At 39.0% G+C, this 16,683-nt stretch overlaps 1 protein-coding gene and 1 long non-coding RNA gene across 4 annotated transcripts in view; one reads left to right on the top strand and one right to left on the bottom strand.

Annotated features, from left to right (window-relative positions):
* Window positions 1-16,683, bottom strand: part of ARHGAP24 (Rho GTPase activating protein 24) — a 525,659-nt gene that overhangs the window by 138,513 nt on the left and 370,463 nt on the right. The window contains exon 1 of one of the 3 annotated variants that reach the window (XM_075284682.1): window positions 4,372-4,717. The exons of the other annotated variants lie outside the window; for them this stretch is intronic. The gene's annotated coding sequence lies outside the window, so the exon portion shown is untranslated. Of the gene's footprint in view, window positions 1-4,371; window positions 4,718-16,683 lie in introns of those variants that run through there. 3 annotated transcript variants of the gene reach the window in all.
* Window positions 2,175-16,683, top strand: part of LOC142216721 (uncharacterized) — a 72,006-nt gene continuing 57,497 nt past the window's right edge. The window contains exon 1 of the long non-coding RNA XR_012717364.1: window positions 2,175-2,291. This is a non-coding gene — a long non-coding RNA (uncharacterized LOC142216721). The remainder of the gene's footprint in view (window positions 2,292-16,683) is intronic.

Here is a 16,683-nt window from a genome sequence, read left to right as displayed (position 1 = left end):
ATTTTATACAAGTCTAGGCTATTACAGACACAATGGGGGAGAGATTTTTCAAGATCGGTGGTCTTCTATTGATATCCTCCCAAAAGAGTAGTATTATCTGCTATAAAAAGTTACCACTCATTTTTAACCCATTAGTGACCAATGTATAGACTTTCTAAATTGGTCGTTAATGAGTCTTATTCCAACACAACTGATTTTCTATGTCAATTCCATGTTTTGCTCCCTTCCTCCTCTAGGCATCGGTACTTCTGCAAATGTGATCATGGATCTGAAGTCTTTATTTGGCAACCGGAGGACCAGGTCAAGTCTTCAGTATAACCCAAAGTAGTCTTAAAATAAGTAAAATAAAGTTTTACATAAAGAAATGCATGTGAAATCATAATAAAATATTGATTCCCCATCCCCCAATGTTCACTAAAAATAAAAAACTTTAAACATATTGAGTGTTGCCACTTATGATATATGCAATATAACTGTAGTGTTTTCTTCACAAGGTAAATGGCATTAAAAAAAAAAAAAAACAATGCCAGAATTAAAATTTTTTGTCTCTTGGCCACTGAACAAAACATTATAAGGCTAAGGCCCCACGAGATGGGCCGCAACAAGAAAAAGCTACGGGAAAAAAAGTGGGGCAATGCATCATAGTTATTCCCACAGCGCTTTTTACAGAAAGTCCACAGAGGAAACAGCCAGCATTTTCATAGGTATAATTGCCATGCCGCAATTTCCAAAACCGCAATGGTTTTGGAAATTGCCCCAAATAGTACTATTGAATGCAACAACCAGTCCTGCAAAAAAACCAAACAAGCTCTTATATGGTTACAAAAGCTGGGTTCACACCAGCACTGAAACTCTGTTTGGGTATTCCATTCCTCTCTCCGCTTGAAAAATGCAAGCAGTGCTTTATTCTCCACATTTTTCACCCTTTTTGAGCAAAACCCTGGCGGACCCCATTATAGTCTATGAGGTCCATGGGTTTCTGGGGGTAACTACTTTTTAAGCAGATTAGGTTTCCATTCGGACCCCCTGAACGTTAACCTGAATGCAGATGTGAACCTAGCCTTAGACTAAAAACACTATAGTGTCTGTTATGAGATGATGGAAGAATGCAAAAAATGCTTTAGTCATTAGGGTCTAAAATAGGTTGGTCACTAAAGGGTTAATGCACAGTGAACATCATTAAAACTAAACACAAAAATGAATGATGAGATTTCAGTTTTTACTCACGCAGTCCATGTAGGGTGAATTCTAAAAAATAAAACTCATCACACATAAATAAGCCCTCATATGAATATGTTAATGGAACATTAAAAAGTTATAGATTTCGAAAAATGGAGATGGAAAAACTGAAAAATTCCCTGTAGCCCTAATGCCCAGTCTCGGTAGCATCCTTAAAAAAATGAAGGTTGGGGAAGATTTGACAGGCAGCAGTGGTTTGTCAGGGCTTGGACCCGGAGGCCTCAGACTTGTGAGTGTAAGAAAAGTGTGAAGCCATATGAATACAGCTTTGTCCATATTCAGTTTGAGGAAGTGGGGGGAGAGGAGGAGATAGCAGATAGATACTTTGGAATTTAGCAAAGAGGTTACATCAAGGCCAGAGAGTTACATGCGTGTGCCATAAGTGTAACCCGGGCTGCATTCGCTCAATGACCCTCCCATGGCCCAGCTTGCCAACGATACCACTACAATGTTGCCACCTTGGCTATGACTTCTATTCAAACTAATACGTGACAAGTAACAATGTCCTATCTTTGGAGCATAGCAACTCAGTTTATTTATTCCTTTACTAGAATTCATTTGCAAAACCAAGACTTCCCTAGAGAGCTTTACATTGACAGGCAAAAAGTTTTGTAATTTCTGCTCCCAGAATAAGCATCGCTGAACATTTTTCATTATTAACGCAATTCAATGCATCAATTATGTTTTCTCAGTAAGCAATTTGTACCAAACAAGCAATGGAATCATTTTAGGGGATTACTGATGTGTCAGACGCTTTGGCTGCTTGTACTAAAACTCTATTAGTTTTTGCAGAACAGGATCTATCTTTAGCTCCAGATAAACAAGTTGAAGGTACTGTCAAGAGGAGGTGTTAAATAAAACCCTACAGGCTGCATGGTTGGAAGGTTAACACTCATAGCACATATATAGGATCATACTATATGGCTATATGGAAGCTGTGCACCATACGGGTCTTATTCCAGGTTCCCTTTCACCAGTGAGCAATGGCTATCTACTGTACATCAGATATAGGATTTATGAACGTCCCCAAGGTCTACATATCATGATGAAAGGTACAACTTTAGTTGCCTGATATACGTTATATATAAGTCATCTTGTGTTGTATGAATCCACCTCTTCTATTGATAACTTATGCCAATAAAGAGGAATCCTAGAAAGTGGATCCAGTGGGAGGACCATACAATGTGTAGGTATATATAGAGTTTCCTGTATCTGTAAACTATATTTGCTGTGTATTGATTTGCTGTTATGCTATCTATATGCACAGGAGCCATGACGGTGATGGATACTGCAATGCTTTTACAGAGAGGTATATTTATCTCAGTTTCCCAGTAGAAAGACCGAATACAACGTAACACAATCCAGCACAAAATATCTCTGTAAGGAAATCCAACACATATGTATGTGTGTTTTCCAGTGCCATACAAATAATCCACATTAAGTCATAATAAAAAAAATCTGATTATGTTTTAAAATACACTCTAGCTAATGTATAACATCTATATCTTCTGTATCTATATCCTATGTTTCAACATATATGCAGTTTTTGCTGCAGATTTTTTTAAGCCAATGACGAAAGTAGATCCAACAGGAAGGAGAAGTGGAAGTCTGTACTTTACATATATTTTCATTTGGCTCAAAAAACCAAAATGACATCATACCAAAATATGAGATTTCAACCTTAAATTAGTCCCTCCTTTTGCATCCTTTTTTCATCTTGGATAAAAAACACAATATAAAAAACTGCTCCAAAAGACGTGTAAAGGCAGCCAGTACGGGAATAATGCTATGAGGTAAGATAATGCAGGATCTTCACCTGCAGTCCTATGTAAATCTCCTAATAACGTATTTCAGTATCACAAGTAGTTGTATCTATTGACAAATTCAGCTTTCCTACATCTGGCAACTTCTGTGCTGCTACATCTGACAAAGACAGATTGGTACAAGTGACGTGCAAAGAATTTCATTCAGCTATTATTTTCCTGCATTGTGATATCTCACTGAGTTAAAGATAACTCATTAGGTTCATCTGCAGTTCTATCGAAAAATAGAAAAAGCTGTTCTACCACCATCTATTTATCTACTGGTTATCTATGTGTGTATCCATAGTGATTGGGTATATATCCATATCTATCTTTACAGTATATCTATGTCCATATACATATCTATCTATATGTACAATATATTCATGTCTATAGTCATACCTATCTACTTATCCAACTCTATCTATCTATCTATCTATCTATCTATCTATCTATCTGAGTGTATAGTATAAACTATCTATGTGTACAGTATGTCTTTCTATCCCTTTATCTGTGCCTATGGTATATCTATGTCGATATCCATATCTATTTTTCTATCTGTACAATATATTTATGTCTATATCCATACTTATCTATCTACTTATCCAGATCTATCTATCTATCTATCTATCTATCTATCTATCTATCTATCTATCTATCTATCTATCTTCTATCTATCTATCTATCTATCTATCTATCCGTCTATGCATCTCTGTGTTTATGTGTTGTTTAGTGAAAGAGATAATGGTGAAAAAAGACAATTGTCGCAAAATCAACCAGTGTTTCTTGCAGGAAACTAATCAGCAGAGAAACTTCTTAAGAACATGCCAAGGGGATAGATTTAGGATTGGTAAAGTCTCACCAAGTAGCCTACATTGATGTATAAATTCCATTGATTTCTATAGAATGACTGCAGTGGTCTTTAAAGTTCACTCAGAACGACATCTTTCCACCCACGTGCCACCCAGGGCTCTATTGATTTACATAGCTTCACCCACAGGACATTTATACAGCAAATACCAGCTGTCACATAAGACGACAAGTTTCCAGGGACAAAAAAGTATCTAGCAGCAGACAGTTGTTACTGGGTAACATGCTTCAACATTCTTTTATGCTGAGAAGCACAGAGCACATCCTAACATAAGAAAATAGAAGATATGGGGAGACATGGTCATACATTACATGTACTGCTGCAATTCCTGTTGAATTCCAGACTCGGTGTAATAAGCCAGCAGAGTGCTGTATATGGCAAAACTCCATACGCCGAGATGGGGGGAAGCCAGACAAGCTCTGGCTATAGGCTGCTATGAAGCTGGCAGACAGAACTCACCAGTGTTGATGCTTGCCGAGCTCAGTGGATACTTCCCGTACACCAGTAGTACCGTCGTCACTGCTGCTTTGATAAGCTTTCTCCAAGCGAGCCCAGCATCTGTTCCCTCACTGCAGTTTCTCCCATTACTCCATCACCCAGGAATGGCTCTGACACATCCTCTCACCAGCAATACTCTGCCTTTCCAGACTCAGGTACTGGATGAGGTATCGTCGTCGCTTTAACAAGGTCACATGTAGAAGGAAACGAAGCAGGATGTAAAGCGAGCAAGAAAGTAAGCAGCATGTGAAGAGACGAGACGAGAGGAATGCTTCCCTACAGCAACTGCTTATTTCCAAACACGGCGATATGCTGTGTGCAATTTAAAGCTCCAGGAAGTGGAGGTTACAAGGGGAATTGCATTCAATAATAAAGACAGGACCACGTCCATCCAGAAGATGTGCACAGCAAATATCCATGAGTGTCGCCTAACACCTCGAGGAGACTTTTAATTGAGTTCAGAGGTCAAGGGTTGTGTGTTTCATTACAGAAGCGGTGACATTAGTAAGGACATGGAAATGACTTCAGGAATTCTTCTTTGATTTCTTTTTTAACCTCACATGAATAAGAGTGAGCAGTTTGCCAGCTGGGCAGGAAATTCCTGAACAAATGTCTGAACAATACCTTCGGTCGCTTCTGTCGCCAAATCCAAGTCTTTATGCAAACTGCAAGCCTAGCACTTATAATGTAAATGTGGACGTATGAGTATGGCTGAACACTTCTGATGAAGGACACGAGACAGGATAAGCTCTCACGAGTGAGAGGCCATGTAGGGTCAGGCTGATATCTGTTACTATGGATGTATCGAGATGATGTACAGTGCAGTAGACTTCTTTAAGGTCAGCTCTGACCACTGTTACCAATTGGGGGTATGTTCCTACAGAGTCTTACTTCTCAGTATAGTCAGTGGCAGTCTGTGCAAGGACACGCCCTCTTGGAAATGGTAGCACCCAGTTGTCTGTTTATTCATAAATCTCAAGGAGGAATAACAGAAGACAATGCAGTGTTATAAGACAAAATGTTCCAGAATGGTTTCATGGGAAATACAGATATTTTCAGTCATGTCAGGAGAAATGTCAGGAATGTGTGAACATGGTGAGGAGAATAATAAATGACATACAATTATCCCTCACATATTGTACTATGAAGCATCATATTGTGTACATTAAATCATTGTGTAGCCAAGGAGACTGGAGGGGTGCCAATGATGTAACCTATACAGCTTATAGGCCCAGCCGGTCAGGCCTAGTAGATTTCTACTATCAACTACACAATCTCAATTATTGGTGGATTGTTAGAATGAGTGGGTATCTCTGTGCTGAGATATTACAAGAGTTCCTAATATCTCTAGTCTTCTCTTTATCCTATGGTTTCTCTGATAGGGCATGATATGGCATATATGGATACCCATGTGTCCACAGATTACTATAAGGGCTGTCTGCTCATATGTTAATGATTTAAGAGAGTCTAATTTATAGATACCAGAAAACCCTTTTAAAATGTACTTTGATGTTTTACTTTGACACTTTGCCTATTTATGTTCTGTTTATTACATGACCTAAGTACAATCATGTGTGTTATACAATCTTTATGTAATCCATGTTCCCAGTAGATGGCAATTGAGTTTCACTCTAGAGATATGTAAAAATCATATCAGTAGCCATCAGGCTGTAGATCCACGTTCACATACAGCCAAGAAGTAGTAGCCAACCCTGGGAGGTAAACCTTTACTAGCACAAGGCTATATGAGCCTCGTAGGTGACGTATCCTGGATTACGTTACAAAGCACTGCTACAGTATATAGCCACCAAGTATAATAGCAATTATACTGGACATTATGTCTAATATTTCTAACAGGATTCATCATACAATGGCCCATATTTACTCTTGTGCAATTTTGCAGATTTTGGAGCATCTTGTTTCAGCTAAGATGTTTCTACTTGATAGACATGTGGGTGTGGCTTCTCTGAAAAAGGAGGCTCAACAGTGCCATGATGCAATAAAAATGAGCCATCATTGTGCCGTAAAATCCTGGCTTCAAGTCAACTAAAATTTGGTATAAATTTAGACTAGACTAAAGATATGTGAGGTTTATTATCCAGAATCAGACACAGTCATAAATCTGATGTATTTCCAGACTGCCTAAGTATTCAGCCTATTGCAGTAAATCTGGGCCAATATATTTTCAGGACACACTTACAAGCTGTTAGTGTCACAGGCTTTCATTGGGCTACAATGACATAGTGACAGATTAAGTGGTTAAAAAAATATAATCCAGTTATTTTATGTTTTTAATGTACTATGATGAACGTGTATAGGATACCAGTGGCGACTGGTAACCTAGTATTCTGACTCCCATTGAATATTTTGCTCAGGAGCTGCCATCATTAAGGGATTTTTATTTACTTCTAATCATTTCGTGGAGCAGTAGTGTGCTCCATGAATTGTATGGCCATCATTTGTCTCTAGTTTAGCTCTCTAGGACCTGAACTTAACAGACTATGATTGCATCAAGTTTGTGATGTCCATTTACCGTGTACACCTCAAAAGTTTCCAGTATACATGTTGAATATGTCTATAGGTTATGTAAGCCAAGTGAAGGCCAAAAAACTGTCCTTATGGTAATTGTGCTAAGAAAGCACTGGGGGCATTCCTTATGGTAATTGTGCTAAGAAAACACTGGGGGCATTCCTCCTGTGCTTAGAGTACAGCATTGTCATTTCATAGCTGCCTCTGTCTTCTTCATCTCCTCCTCTTAACTCTTCTTCTTACACAAGACCACCACAAAATGGTCGGCTGTTCCGTGGGCCGTTTAGCGGTGGTCTCATTTAAGAGGAGGAGACACAGAAGACAGAGGCGGCGCTGGAGTGGATAACAATGCTGTGCTCTGAGCACAGGAGTAACATTCCCTGTGCTTTCTAAGCACAATTACCATAATGAAGAAAAGAAGACGGACCTGCAAAGTAAAGGTAAGAGATGAATAGCCTTTCTAAAGGTTAATCCTACATGGTTTTAGTTTAAAACTGTTTTTTAATGATAGAATCCCTTTAACATTTCTATTTCTACTTTGCAACATTTATTCTACAGCTGCATAGCATTATAAAGATAAATATACCTAAAATTCATAAGAATAAAAAGTTCCTTTTGGTTATAAATGTGCATTCCCCATGAAATAACAATCTTTCAGCATTTTTTCTAGAATTCTGCATTGTGCCATATCCCTCCTGGAAATATGTTAATAAATTAATATATGGGTGCTGGTAGCCCCTTGTCCACACTGTCTGTCCTTACACCAAGTGTGCTGAGCACTAATTGGACAGAGTCCAAAAAAATCAGGATATTTTACAGGAAATATAAGTATTTACTAAACAGCCATGTCAGTAGTGGTGAGAGGACTAAGTAAACAAGTGGTCACCAGGGGTTTCTTCATTTGTGTATCCACATGTTAGTCAAACAGCAAGAATATATACGCATATATGGGATTACGTGTTTACATTTCATTCCAATCATGGTACGTAGTTAAGTTATATCATTCTACACTTGTATACTTGATATATGTATACTCATTACTAGAAGTATTTATTAAAAGTAAGCAGAGATGTTTATATAGAAAATTCAATGAGGTTTACCCAATTCTTCATCTTGGTGCTTGTTAAATAAGCTCCAAGAAATTATGTATCCCTGCTGTACCCATTTACTTTCTTAACTGTGCATGTGTCCTCTATAGGTAGAACAGAATAAGTCACTGCCAGACTCCTCTGACTATGACTCACAGTATCTTCCTTGAGAATAAAAGGATCAGACATGTCCGGAGCGACTTGGTTATAACACTAATCCCAGTAGCTTATCAAGGTGATATTACAATTATCAAATATATTTGTCATTCAGTTTTGGAGCCTCATTTTCATGTAAATTGATGCTTTATTAATATGCAAATGAGGAGGAAAGTACTCTGGAAACCTATAGTTAAGACCAAATTAATTTACCCCTAATTTGTATATGAACAAATAAGCGATTTGCTTGAAAATAGGGCTCTAAAGCTGAATAACAGAGTCATATTTCGAAACTGTAGAGTCACCTCTACAAGGGGCTAGGATTAGGTTTATAACAAAATTTCTGCTGGCAGACTCCCTTTAAAATCCATCATGTCTGACCCTTCTTTCTCCTAACATCATACTTAGACCTGGTTCACACCTGCGTTCAGTATTCTGTTCAGGGCAGTCTGCTTGGGGACCCCCTGGAAGGAATATCGAACACATTAAAAAGCAGTGAGCAATGACAGAACATGGTTCTCACAGACTATAATGGGGTCCGTGTGTTTTCCGCTCGGTGTCTGCACGAATCATGCGGAGAGGAATTTAGTGCTTGAAGCACTTTCTCTCTGCATGGCTCGTACAGACACCACGTGGAAAACACACGGACCCCACTATAGTCTATGAGGTCTGTGTGGTTTCTCTGCTAACTGCTTTTTAATGCGTTCGGTATTCCATTTGGGGGTCCCCAAGCAGACTCCCTAAACTGAATACCGAATGCAGATGTGAATTAGGCCTTAAAGGGAAAAATTGGGCAATAGCATACACATTATAATTGTCATTCAGCTGACCAGAATCAGTGAATCCAGAGGATGTTTTTTAATATATTGCCAATATTATGTTGTTAGGAAATTTGACTTTATTATAGTGACACTTAAACCAAGAGATTAAAACTTAAATATGGTTGAAGGATTAACCTTCCAGCTACAAATACTTCTTATGATGGGGGTTTTCTGTAAAAAACAGGTGAGAGACAGATCTGTCCCAGGTCTACTATATATGGTCAACTTTATGGTACTTTATGGTAACCTTGTATTCTGAGTCTCACTGAATATTTTGCTCAGTGGCCGCCATCATTAAAAGATTTTTATTTACTTCTAATCTAAAATTCTTAGATTTTTCTTATGCCTTTGCTGTTCACTCATAGGGTGTAGGTAAGTAGACTGCTGAATTCCTTAAATATCACTTTGGACTTGTTTTAATATTGGCCCATTTGGAGACAGTGAGGTTGAAAGTTCAGAATAGAGTAACAATCTTAAGGGACTACCATAGCAAAGGGGAAGTCCTGACAATACAGTATCCTCCTTTCCTGCAAGCAAACAGTAAAACTGAGAAATTTTGTGTAGCATGAAAATAGTTGTAAATTGTGTTTAGAAGACAAAATACACTACCATATGGTCACAGCATAAAAATCATCCAGAAGCAATGATTTCTCTTAACACAGCAAATAAAGACTAGACAACAATTTTATCTGTAATGTTTGTAATGCCTGCAATGTTTCTTATACAATGAGTTAGAGAATCAGTAATAAGTTGGAGGAGAGACGCACAGCAGTGAATCTGGAAAGACTCCACGGACCGTCGCTTCCCTAACCGCCCTGTTGCCTTTGTTTACACTTAATTTAAGATCTTATTTATTGTGTTGGAAATAATTGTCTGGAGATTTCTGACGTGAGAAGACTGAATAAAGCCACTGCTGTATAAAGATTCTCCCTGCTGCATATGGAAGCCTCACTTTATCCGTTCAGTCCTGAATTTCATGTGGTTTAATGCACATGGCGATATAAGGCTTTAACTTGTCCTGATCACTATAAATAATGTAATGAGTGTCAATGTCAAACATGATTCTATATAAGGATGAATGTATTTCTTTCTATAAATTGATTTCCCTGGCACGTATTTATGTTGGTCACTTCAATGCCCTGAAAAAGGAACCAAGAAACAGATGAAGTGTGATGAAAATAAGTTAGGAAAAGAAGAGATTTAAAGAGGACCTTTCATCAGATTTGGCGCAGGCAGGCAGCCTGTGCCCAATCTGATGAAAGGTCCTCTTTAAACAAAAACGAGGGAAAGATTCAACTTCCAATGTCAGGTTACTAAAAAAACTAAAAAAGTTGTGATCACATCCTATTGATGGAGGCAACATCTTTATATATGTGCTGATATTAGATTATTATAAATTTCATGGGAAGGCAATGGGTGAAAACCCCTTTAACCAAAATTTCAAAGTTAGGATCAGTAGGATTCAACTGCAGGACCTCCTCTTGTCAACTGAATGAAGTAGATGCAGTAGAGGATTGAGTTTTATATTGCATTGTGACAGACCTGATATCTTTATGTATAATCAAGTTTATTAAAGGTTTTTCAATAATGTACAATACAAACAAACAGAAAAATCAATGAACAAGGCACACAGGCCATATATAATAGAGGCAGGCAAGGGGGCAGCCCCCAGCCGGTATATCAATACAGCCTATACACATCGCCTAGGCAAAATGAAAAGAGAACCAGGTTGGGGAGGGCCGACCCAGAGAAATTGTCCCGAAAGAGGAGGAAGGGAGATAACCAACAAAAACAGAACAGACGAAGAGACCAGACAACAAAAATGGACATGGAGGACAAGACAGGACAGAAGGCAAAGAGGGGAGACTAAGAGGAGGGGATGGGAAGAAAAAAGGAGGAAACAGGCGGCGTCCGAGCCCCAGCTTAGGAGAAGCAAGAGGAAAAGTTGGAAGACTCCTGGAACAGTAACCAAGGCCGCCAGAGGCGCTCAAACCTGTAGGGGTCAGGAGAATCCTCCGTAACCAAGGCTTCCATCCACCAAATAAGGAGAAACTCCTGAAGGAATTCGAGCATGGAAGGTGGAATAGAGCTGCGCCAATGTCTCAGGATGACAGCTCTGGCGGCCGAGAGGAAATGCCCCAGGAGGTCCTTCTTGATCTCTGACAACTTACCAGGGATGACCAACAGAGGGGCTAACTGAGGTGAGGCGGCAATAGGGCCCCCACACACCCTGAAATACAAGGGTAAAACTGCGTCCCAGAACGGCCGAAGGACATCACATTCCCACCAGATGTGGAGCATAGTGCCCCTTTCGCTACCACAGCGCCAACACCAGTCAGAGACTACAGGGAGGATCCTGTGAAGGAGGGCAGGGCACCTATACAACCTGATATCTTTAGGATACACCATTAATATCAGATAGTTTGGCTGAATAAAGGAGTATTTCAACTCAGGTTCATTCACTTGAAATTACATTAGTAGCATTGCAAAACGTATGGGCTCTACTTAGTAAGCTTTGAAGGGGTAGTGGGGAAGTGTGCTCCTGGTGATCAGTTGATCTTGGGGGTGTGGAAGTCAGACTCCGCCTACCTCTAAGGAAAGGCGATCAATATCTTAGTCTCAGAAAACCTGCTTACAGCGCTAGGGGAATTGAGTTTTTTTATTTTTTAGAAAAAGATAGATCAGACATATAATAGAATGTAGAAATAGTAATGCTAGATAAATATGTATTTATGAATTAAGACTTATCCAGGTAGTTACATAACTAGCATTAAAATACTGTATATAATACATAGACACTTGGATGATGCTTTGGAAGTGTTGCTAAGTACACTACTGGCAGAGGTCCACGCTGTGTAGTGACGCCTTTGCTTGGAGTAAAATGCAGATCAAGATCAAGCAAAATGGGACAATTATCCCCAGAAAAAAATAAATGAATTAACACTTTTGAAGAGTCAGACATCAACAGAGCTAATAAATAAAAGAGAAATCTAAATCACATCGATATTTGGTGTGTCCACCCTATGTCTTTAAAACAACATCAATTTATCTAGGTACACTTGCACACAGGTTTTAAAGAATCTTTGGCAGTGAGAACTTTCTAAATAGCTTGGAGAACTAACCACAGATCTTCTATGGGTGTACACTTGCTCAAATCCTTCTGTCTCTTCATGTAATCCTAGACAAACTCGATGATGTTGAGATGAGGCTTCTATGGGGGCCACATCATCACTTCCAAGACTCCTCTTCCCAGGGGTGGACACACCAAATACTGATGTAATTTTGGTTTCTCTTTTTTTTATTTACTTAATATCGCTGCATTTCCACACCTTTCTAAAATATTTGCACAATACCGTATTTCTCAATGAATAGAGCAAATCTGACAGCATAGCCATATGTAATAGACAATGAGCCTAGTAAGAACAGTATATACTTAGGCCACGAGATGCATTTATATTAATGTGCTGGCAGATCTGTATTCTTCTGCTGCATTGCTAACCTCCACCCTAATTCTTAGAATAATATGTGATATGGTGCTCAGTGTTAACATTAACTTTTACTTAGCATTCTCAAAATGTCTGAACATAGTAGTGCGATAAGCATTTCAATGATCAGAGATGCTCATATTAGTGATGCAGAAGAGCATGGGCTTGTACAGGAGCCTTTTGTTCCCCGAGCTATGGTTGCACTGTGACCCCTGTAGCCAGTAGTTTAAATATACAGTAAATAATAAAGTCTATAAAAGTGAGAAGTTCAGACTTGAAAAGAAAGACTCACATGCCGGGCATAGTATACTTCACAAGATCAATAAGATTATTCCAGTGATTTAGCTATATTAGCTATATCCAGGAAGACTGACTAGACTTGACACATATACAAATATGTATTGGCTGTGTAGTAGGGATCGGAAGTCAGCGGCCAGTACCAGGTACAGCGGCAGTATGGTAATATGGCACTCAACATGGCAGGCTCTGTGCTCTCATCACAGCTGTCGCCTCCACTGGCCATCCCTCAATGAGCCACTGATCACTCCCTGCAGGTCACCTGGAGTCTTTCATTGGTGTAGGAAGGACATACATGACACTTGGCTTTACACTGCGGTTTCGTCTTCACTGCAATAGATGATGTAGTACAGCAGGTCTTCACAGAAATAACACACAATAACGGGGTATAAAGTAACCATGCGGGGGATGCACCAGGACCCGGACTCTGGATTCACGGAACCAGATGAGTCTTGTTGACAAGTTTCTATAGTTTCCAAATATGCCTCTGATATTCAGCTTTTCATGTAAACTACTGTCTTATGTATATGCAAATAAGGGAAAAAGTGCTTTTGCCTTAAGATCTATAGCTGAGGCCTAAGCCCATACAAGCTAAGACAAGCCCCAATTCACCTTTCCCCTCACTTGCACATGGATAGAATGACAATTTCCATGAAAATGGGGCTGCAAAGATGAATAACAGAGGCATATAACTTAGCTCTAGTCTGGTTATGCCAATTTTTTAAGACAGAAATTCAATACAATATCTTGACATGATAGCAAAATCCTTGAAAGATATACATAGGACAGACAGAATTTCACTTTGCCATAGCATATCCGTTTCTGATCTCCTATCGTGAAAGGCTGCTGATCTTATGACACACATATCAGGACATGTCCAGTCAATAGGAAAGGGTAGTATCATGATCGATTGACTTCAAAACTTATTTTGTACTACTTATATATTTTTTGAAATCTCATACAACCTTATCAATCCATACAAGTTTACTGTACTTGTTGTGGGAGATATCTGATCCCAGAAGTCTTTGCACTACACCAGTGGGGTTTGGTGTCTGGTAGAGTCTTTTTTGGTCTGGTGCAAACGTCTCATGTAACATGGTTTACCCCCATATTTTGGTTCATAGTTTGAACTGGAATGCCATGCTCCAAACATAACCGTAAAAAGGTAGGCAACCATTCCATAAAATGTCACCACGTCACATACATTTACATATTTACAGCAGAAGAGACCCTCTCCCATAAAGAGGCAGGAGCCATGTTCTACTACCCAATGTCAGCACAGGGAATGCTATCTAATGCTACCAGTTCTTCTGTACCATAAAACTGTCTTTGCTGATCTTCACCATGATGGCTAACTTCATCTTGACACTAGATAGGCATACAAGATCATTTGGGCAATACCTGAAAATCTCCATTATTAATGCTTATAATGGGAGACTTCAGATTTTTTCCTTTATACCAGAAGTTAACAGAATGCTGGCACGCGGCTTTTAAGATATTTCCTCTTTGCATTTGCTTTGTTACAAATCTATGAATCATAAAAACCTTGCATGAAAGAAAGGATATGATTCTTTTATGCTGCATCCGATTCTGAATGCAGGTAAAATAAGTAGAGATTCCAATTCTTGTAATGAAAAGCCTGGAAGTGACAGGAGCAGCATTTGTAAGGCAGGATATTTTGTTCTTGTTCAATGGCAGGAAATGTTTCATTGTAAAGAGTTGTTCTCTTTTATTACTAGAATTCCATACGGCTAATGGTCTTTAATTGTTGTGTTTGCCTTCAGCACATGTTAAAAATATGCTCACACTGAGCACCACAAATAAATATCTCCAATGGCTGACTCTATAGGGTAGTTAGTAGGATGGAGAAATCTTTCAAGTGGTATTTTTATTTTCCTGTTGAGGTCAGAGACAACTCTTTGATACTGAGATATTTTATTATTTTTCCACCACTTGACCCTTCTTAATATGTGAAATACAGTGATGTTGGTTGAACATTTCCCACTCTACTTACAAAGTTTTCCACTTTTATCCTGACATTGAGACATGTCAAATGTGTCATTGGTGACAGATGCAGCTGGAATACCCACCAATTCCAGGAAAGGAAGGGGGGTCAATAGTTTTCAGTAAGGCAGAATTTTGTTAATTCAGACATTTCTATAACCTAGGATTCTTTGGCACATCACTAAATGAGAAGAGCTATTATGATGGAAATCTCTGTTTAATACCTAAGTACTTTGGATTCATTATAATGATCATGCTTCTGGAAAATCAAGAGAGTCTCAGTGTCCATATGCAACCTCTCTGCGGGGAAAGTGGTTTTTCTGCATGGACACAAAGTCGGATATGCAGGACTTTGTGTCTGTGCAAAAAAAAAAATGGTTTCACTGCAAAGAGGTTGCACATGGACACCAGTGGTTTGCTTTAAAAACTCATTCAAATGATTTTTTTGATTTTAAACCTGACTGCCGACAAGCTGTCCCCTATCCAGTTTCCCCAGGAAATAGAACAGAGACTTCTGCTTTTCACCTTTTAATCTCTGCAGGGAACCATGAGATTGATATCTCTAGGAGTAGTCCCAGTGGCAGCTGACGGAAAGGCTAGAGAGACACCACTGAGAAGCGCCAAAACATCAGGCAAGGAATGGTCAAATTCAGTCTGGAAGTCAGGGGCAGGCAGCGGAGATGCAAAGTCATAGACAGGCCAAAGGATCAGGTTGGGTGAATCAGATACACAAGTTAAGGCGGAGATCATCCATGGAAAGACAACAGAGCAGGATCAGGATCAATGTCGTAGCCAGTAAACAAGCCAAACTCAATAAATGAGAATAAAACGGGAATAAATCTCTCGCAGAACCCTCTATAGCACAATATCAATATTACTCGGGCACTGAGCAGAGGCCAGAGCAGACTAAAATAGGTGGAAGCTTTTCGTTATAAGCTGAGGAGCGCTCACAAGTTCCTTGGAAGGAGGGACAGCAAAATGAGAAACAGGAACCGCACATTGTGAATCAAAGGCAACTTAGTGACAGTGTCTGCTAAAAGAAATAGTATGGCGGCAGGTGCGGAGCGCTTGCGTTACAATAAGTTTATGTAGTCTCAGATGCCCATTGTCACCAATACAAAATTTATAACAGTGATTTATCATTAGTATACTGGTGTCTTTATATGTAGTAAAGGGGCCTTTGGTCATTTTGGACTGTCTAAAAATGTGTAAAAAAGTGTCAGCACAGTATACCGTTAAACTTGGAATTTGTGTTCACTGCTTACCATCCGTTTTCCTATAGTCATACATGTCAGGTTCATTGTGACATAACTTTTTCAGTATTTGCCTTAGAGAGCTAGACACTGGATAGATAAGTTCACAGGAGCTACGACAGTGCTATACATTATGTTTCAAGCCAATTTTAGTTATAGTTCATACTGAACTTGTCCAACCTGAAACAAATCTTGGTCCCAAACCCAAAACAAATCTTTAGAGGTTCACCCAAGTCTAATTTTTAGATGATCTCTTATTAAAGCTTCTCGACTTCTTAAAGTCAGTAGTAGTCAGAGACATAAAAGAGATATACAGAAGGACATGAACAGTTGGTAATAATAAAATGCCTCATGTTCCTGGTTTTACAGTTATTCTACATTTTTCATGTCTTCACCTCTTCCATCTTTATTGAGGTTATATATGATTACACCTGCAGCAGAGCGCCATAATCATATCAGCTTTATAACGTAATCTATAAATGGCTGCATAGGTGAACACCTGCTGAATTAACAAAGATACGTCTTACATATACTACTGTGAAATGGAGCTCTCTGGAAACTATATGGCTTACATATTATAGCACTAGGATTGGCACATTGGCAGATGGCAACTGACAACAACTGGATAGTTGATTGGCAC

The sequence above is a fragment of the Leptodactylus fuscus genome, chromosome 1, assembly GCF_031893055.1.
Source record: "Leptodactylus fuscus isolate aLepFus1 chromosome 1, aLepFus1.hap2, whole genome shotgun sequence".
NCBI classification, from domain to species: Eukaryota; Metazoa; Chordata; class Amphibia; order Anura; family Leptodactylidae; genus Leptodactylus; species Leptodactylus fuscus.
The sequence above is the reverse complement of the archived record's forward strand: the minus strand, read 5'-3'. Positions and strand labels throughout refer to the sequence as shown.